This window comes from Oncorhynchus keta, chromosome 29, assembly GCF_023373465.1.
Source record: "Oncorhynchus keta strain PuntledgeMale-10-30-2019 chromosome 29, Oket_V2, whole genome shotgun sequence".
Taxonomy (NCBI): Eukaryota; Metazoa; Chordata; class Actinopteri; order Salmoniformes; family Salmonidae; genus Oncorhynchus; species Oncorhynchus keta.
The window spans coordinates 38,401,519-38,409,000 of record NC_068449.1 but is presented as its reverse complement, the minus strand read 5'-3'; positions in this window follow the sequence as shown (position 1 = coordinate 38,409,000).

The following is a 7,482-nucleotide window of genomic DNA, read 5'->3' as shown; positions in this document are numbered from 1 at the left end:
CCTAATTTTTTGGATGTTAATGTTTTAAAATGTATATATGCCTTAGTTTGGTGCTCATGGGTCATTTTAGATGGAAATGCCCCCCCACCCAGCACACACTGGTTAAATCTACCCAAGTGGTGGTCTGTGTTAGTGTAGATAACTCTTCTCATAGGAACAGCACTGAGTCATATGATTGGAGGGAGGACGATGAAGTTGCCTTCAGACATTAATGCTGATCTAAGATCAGTTTGTGTTTCTCCAGCTCAACCCAATTGTTATGATGACAAAAGCGGAGGGCAAATCCTACTTAGAACCCTTTGGAATGGGGAGAGCTACAATATATTATCATTACTACCAGTAGCAAACCGTTATTCAAGGCAGGTGAGGCTTTCCTGTTTCGCATGTTATTTTGGCATTAATACCTGTCACATATCAGTTTGCAAACAATGTAAAAAAAACAAAACATATATGTATAATTGGATTAATAAAGCCGCAAACAAACATGGTCTCTTTTTTGTTTCATTGATTAAGGCAGCTCCAAAATGCAGATGTTTCAGCTTAGCTCAGTGCTTTCTGTGGTGGTGGGGCGAGCCAACAGAAAATATGGAGTGTTGCTCAGTGTTCTGTCACTCATGGGGACACTATGTCACAGGCCAATTCTAAGGCTACTAAAGCTACGAAATCAAGCCCCTTGGGTTCTGCCATATACTTACATTTCAACTGCCCATCCAAGAAGGCTCAAGGTCATTGGCCACAGATGAAATGACGTCAAATCACATTATATCTACAGTAGCTTTGATTGGACTGATCATGTCAACATCAAACTTTCAAAATCTTAGCTAGCAGTCATCATCATGAATCAAGTCTACAATCTACTGACAAATCCTTTTTAATCCTTGTCATATGAAGAGAAATAATGAAGAGAAATTATCGGCCATAAACATTACACAAAAAGTTGGAAATCGCAAATTCAACAATTGAGTGGTTTGGAAGGAACTGCAATCATTGCAAAACAATAATTAGCCTGCTATTCAGTGGAGTGGCTGTGTGGTCCCAAGTCGAAGATTAAGGGTCTCTTTTCCAAGTTTAAAATGATAAACATTCAACATTGGCCATGCTGTCAATTAGAGCAGATGGTATTAAACTATATAGCCTTTCTGTATTCTGTTTTAATTCAAGCATGCTTTGTTCGGTTTTGGCTGCATGAAAAAAAAGGTGAGTGTTCAGATAACCACCCTAAAATCTCATAAGAAATGAGGTGGTGTTTTTGGTCAACAGCATATTTGGTTCTGTTATGTAAGGATACTAATTCATCGTTAGGCTCGCCATTGTGAGCACCATTGTGAGGTGGCTTAGTGACACTACACACCTGCGCACACTGCACGGAACAAAAGCGCACCAAGTTGACTATAGCATGCCTCATGCAAAATTCGAAGATGCAGAAACGTGAGACCACGTGGCTGTTTTATGAAAATATGGCCAAGGAAACATTTCTGGTTGGTCTTTTTTCTTTTTCTTTACAGAGAATGTTAAACAGTTAGGAAGGAAGAAACACGGGATTGGGTGAAGCAGCAGCAAATATGTTGAATGAGCAACTATTGAGCATGGAGAGCCTCACAAGTTTGACGAAATGACCTTGTATCTTGGTCTAGTACAGCTATTTACTTTTGTAGCTCTTTGACAGGAGCACAATTTTGTAAGTAGTTATACATAATTATAAACTGGGTGGAACGAGCCCTGAACGCTGATTGGCTGACAGGCATTGTACAGTATATCAGACTGTATACCACGGGTATGACGGAGCATTTATTTTTACTGCTCTAATTACATTGGTAACCAGTTTATAATAGCAATAAGGCACCTCGGGGGTTGGTGGTCCATGGCCAATATACCACGGCTAAGGGCTGTAATCCAGACACTCCGCGTTGCACCGTGCTTATGAACAGGCCTTAGCCGTAGTATATTGGCCATATACCATACCCCTCGGGCTGTATTGCTAAACTGTCCTCTCGAAGTATGGCTGGAATTTAGGCCGAAAGGATTTTGAGAAATGTCTTTGGTTGACAATAGGGCCTATGACATTGGCCTATGTCTCCTCTTGCGCTGAGCAAATGTCAGCTCTCAACAACGATTGGAGAAGTGTTTAAAATCACCAGTACCACATCTTTATTTATATACAGTTGAAGTCGGACGTTTACATACACCTTAGCCCAGTGGTTCTTAACCTTGGAGGTACTGAACCCCAACAGTTTCATATGTGCATTCACCGAACCCTTCTTAATTGAAAAAAAAATCTAATTCAAAACATTGGTATATATTTGACTGGTGCACAAAATGAACCGTGCATCAACATCACTGTGTTCAAAGAACAAAAACATTTTCACACAGATGATCATTTTCAGACAAAAACATAATAATGAATATTTACTGCAAATCAGTGTGACTTCTGCTGTTGCCTTTCAGAGACCAGTTCAGAAATGCGTGGCTTCACCTTGGCAAGTGCCACTCTCGTGTCATTTTCGCAAACAAAGTCTTTTACTTTTCTTCGTTTTTATGTCCAGCATCCTCGAAAAGGATTGCTCGCAAAGATATGTTGTAACAAACGGTATGAAAATCTCCAGAGCTTTCTTAGCAATAACAGGGTACGTTACCATTTGTTGACACCAAAACGTTGAAAGTGTTGTTGTTCTGAAGAGTTGCTGTTGAACCTGGCTCTGCTGAATTTCAATGATTTCATCTAGGTATTCATCATTGACATCTGTTGTCTCAACACTAAACGTGAACAGCTGTCTCACCCTTGATGGATATGACTCTCTTGTAGGGAAGTATCCGTCGAGAGACTTTGCAAGCTCATCTAAGTGTGTGGCAATTACTTGCTACAGTTCAGCAGGTACAGAAATGTCTCCGATTCCAGATACATCTTCGATCTTACTTACACAGTCGTCCAGCAGGGGAAAGTTTGCGAAGTTATTGTTCTCTGTTCGTCGTTTCCATAATGGTAGCTTTTTTTGAAAAGCCTTCAGGTTTTCCTCCGTTTCGATGATGTTGACTCCACCGCCCTGCATATTTTGATTGAGATGATTGTGAGCTGCGAAGATATCGGCCATGTACGCTAAAATGAGAATGAACTCAGAATTTTTGAAGCAATCTCCATGACAATGTTGGTGCTCTTGCAAAAACAGGGCTAATTCCACACGCATGGCAAAAACACGATTCAGCACCTGTCCCCGGGATAACCACCTAACATTAGAATGGTACAGAAGTACCTCGAATTCAGAGCCCATTTCTTTACACAGCTCACTGAAGATGCGTTGTCGCAGAGCACTAGTTCGCACATAGTTCACGCATTCCACTACAATTTTTAATACTTCTGCCAGTTTTGGAAGCAAGGTTTCTGTTGCCAATGCATGCCTGTGCAGAATACAATGCGTAACAATGATGTGTGGTGCATCGGCTTTCACTAGCGCACCAAAATCAGACTTTCTTCCCAGCATGACTGGAGCTCCGTCCGAACAAACTGCAGAAACCATATCCCACGAAAGATTGTTGTCTTTGAAGAAGTCATACACAAGTTTCTTCACATCGGCTGCCTTAGTTGTTGTTGTAAGAGGCTTACAAAATAAAAATCGTCTTTCACGTAGCGCACGAATACAGCAAGCTGGCTTAGATTGGAAACGTCTGGTCTCGTCGAGTTGAAGGCTGAATTTTGCCGGACTTGAAATCAGATCTGCAACTACTTGAGCCAAGATGTCTTTGCTCATGTCCTCTATTCTGTCGCTGATGGTGTCATTTGAAAGAGGAATTTGGGATAACTTAACTTCGGCCTCTTTTCCCAGCATGATATTCGCCATCTTCAACACAGCTGGTTTAATGAGTGTTTCACCAATGGTGTGTGGTTTGCCCTGCTTTGCGAGGTAAGCAACTTCGTACGATGCTGTGAGGATTGGTTTGTTGATGGGTACAAAGCCGAGAACAGGCAGAGTAGCCTTTTCATCGAATCTGGCTCTCTTCACCTTGAATTCAGCGAGCGCTGTGTTCTTGTATTTTCCATCTCCATGCAGCTTAAGGAAGTGTTCTCTTAGTTTTGCCGGTGCTCGACTAGAATTGCTCAACTTGGCATTGCAAATCATGCAGTTAGGACACTGACTCCCATCACGTTCGGTTATACATGTAAATCCATATTTTACATATTCGTCCGACCACTTTCTTTTTTTGCTCGACATAGTAAGTATGAAGGGATTAAAATATTAAGAAAGAAATCACAAGATGTACCATCACCACCGTCACAAACTGAGCGCATCAAATTCCCTACAGCACAGATAGGCCAAGCAATGTAGCGTGATCACCTGCAGCCAATGATGGCCAAGCGGAGCGTGTCATCACGAATCATATGAATCGGATGTTTGTCTTGACCTCCGCCGAACCCCTGAGACTGACTCACCGAACCCCTGGGGTTCGATCAAGAACCACTGCCTTAGCCAAATACATTTAAACTCAGTTTTTCACCATTCCTGATATTCAATCCTAGTAAAAATCCCCTGTCTTAGGTCAGTTAGGATCATCACTTTATTTTAAGAACATGAAATGTCAGAATAATAGTAGAGAGAGTGATTTATTTCAGCTTTTATTTCTTTCATCACATTCACAGTGGGACAGACGTTTACATGCACTCAATTAGTATTTGGTAGCATTGCCTATAAATTGTTTAACTTGGGTCAAATGTTTCAGGTAGCCTTCCACAAGCTTCCCACAGTAAGTTGGATGAATTTTGAACCATTCCTCCTGACAGCTGGTGTAACTGAGTCAGGTTTGTCGGCCTCCTTGCTCTCACACGCTTTTTCAGTTCTGTCCACATATTTTCTATAGGATTGAGGTCAATCAATCAATCAAATGTATTTAGAAAGCCCATCTTAGATCAGCTGATGTCACAAAGTGCTGTACAGAAACCCAAAACCCCATACAGCAAGCAATGCAGATATAGAAGCAGGTCAGGGCTTTGTGATGGCTACTCCGATACCTTGACTTTGTTGTCCATAAGCCATTTTGCCACAACTTTGTAAGTATGCTTGGGGTCGTTGTTCAATTGGAAGACCCATTTGCGACCAAGCTTTAACTTCCTGACTGATGTCTTGAGATGTTGCTTCGATATATCCACATCATTTTCCTCCCTCATGATACCATCTATTTTGTGAAGTGCCCCAGCCCCTCTTGCAGCAAAGCACCCCCACAACATGATGCTGCCACCCCCGTGCTTCACAACTGGGAAGGTGAGCTTTGGCTTGCAAGCCTCCCATTTTTCCTTCAAACATAACGGTCATTATGGTCAAACAGTCCTATTTTTGTTTCATCAGACCAGAGGACATTTCTCCAAAAAGTAAGATCGTTGTCCCCATGTGCAGTTGCACACTGTAGTCTGGCTTTTTTTATGGTGGTTTTGGAGCAGTGGCTTTTCCCTTGCTGAGCGGCCTTTCAGGTTATGTCGATATAGGACTCGTTTTACTGTGGATATAGATACTTTTGTACCTGTTTCCTCCAGCATCTTCACAATGTCCTTTGCTGTTGTTCCTGGATTGATTTGCACTTTTCACACCAAAGTATGTTCATCTCTAGGAGACAGAATGCATCTCCTTCCTGAACGTTATGATGGCTGCATGGTCCCATGGTGTTTATACTTGCGTACTATTGTTTGTACAGCTGAACGTGGTACCTTCAGGCTCTTGAAAATTGCTCCCAAGGATGAACCAGATTTGTGAAGGTCGATTTCTTTTGATTTTCCCATGATGTCAAGCAAAGAGGTACTGAGTTTGAAGGTAGACCTTGAAATACATCCACAGGTACACCTCCAAGGTACACCTCCAATTAGCCTATCAGAAGCTTCTAAAGCCATGACATAATTTTCTGGAATTTTCCAAGCTGTTTAAAGGCAGCTTGGAAAAGTGTATGTAAAAACCTCTGACCCACTGGAATTGTGATACATTATAAGTTAAATAATCTGTCTGTAAACAACTGTTGCAAAAATGACTTGTGTCATGCACAAAGTAGATGTCCAAACTGACTTGCCAAAACTATAGTTTGTTAACAAGAAATTTGTGGAGTGGTTGAAAAACAAGTTTTAATGACTCCAACCTAAGTGTATGTAAACTTCTGACTTCAACTAAATGTGAGAATGCTGTTCATTGACATTCAACACCATATAGTACCCACAAAGCTCATCACTAAGCTAAGGACCCTGGGACTAAACACCTCCCTCTGCAACTGGATCCTGGACTTCCTGACGAGCCACCCCATAACAACACGTCTGCAACACTGATCCTCAACACTGGGGCCCCTCAGGGGTGTGTGCTTAGTCCCCTCCTGTACTCCCTGTTCACCCACGACTGCGTCGCCAAACGCGACTCCAACACTATCATTAAGTTTGCTGACGACACAACAGTGGTAGGCCTGATCACCGACAATGATAAGACAGCCTATAGGGAGGAGGTCAGAGAACTGCCAGTGTGGTGCTAGGAAAACAACCTCTCCCTCAATGTGAGCAAGACAAAGGAGCTGATCGTGGACTACAGGAAAAGGGGTGCCGAACAGGCCCCCATTAACATCGACGGGGCTGTAGTGGAGCAGATTGAGAGTTTCAAGTTCCTTGGTGTCCACATTACCAACAAACTATCATGGTCCAAACACACCAAGACAGTCGTGAAGAGGGCACGACAACACCTTTTCCCCCTCAGGAGCCTGAAAAGATTTGGCATGGGTCCCCAGATGCTCAAAAAGTTCTACAGCTGCACCATCGAGAGCATCCTGACTGTTTGCATCACCACCTGGTATGGCAACTGCCGTTATCTGACCGTTAGGTGCAACAAAGGGTAGCGCATACGGCCCAGTACAACGCTGGGGCCAAGCTTCCTGTCATCGAGGATCTATAGACTAGGCGGCGTCAGATGAAAGCCCAAAAAATTGTCAGAGACTACAGTCACCCAAGTCCTAGACTGTTTTCTCTGCTACCGCACGGCAAGCGATACCGGAGCACTAAGTCTAGGACCAAAAGGATTCTTAACAGCTTCTACCCCCAAGCCATAAGACTGCTGAACAATGAACTAAATGGCCCCCGGATTATTCACATTGACACCCCCTCATTTGTTTTTTACACTGCTGCTACTCACCGTTTGTTATCTATGCATAGTCACTTCACCCCTAACTACATGTACAAATTACCTCGACTAACCTGTACCGTCGCACATTGACCGGTACCGGTACCCCCTGTATTTAGCCTCGCTATTGTTATTTTATGATGTTACTTTTTATACTTTTTACTTTATCTTAACTGGTAAATATTTTGTTAACTCTTTGTGGAACTGCACTGTTGGTTAAGAGCTTGTAAGTAAGCATTTCACTGTAAGGTCTACACATGTATTCGGCGCATGTGACAAATAAAAGTTAGACTTCGTTCCATTCATCCCATTCCAATGACCCCATCCTCCTATAGCTCCTCCCACTAGCCTCCTT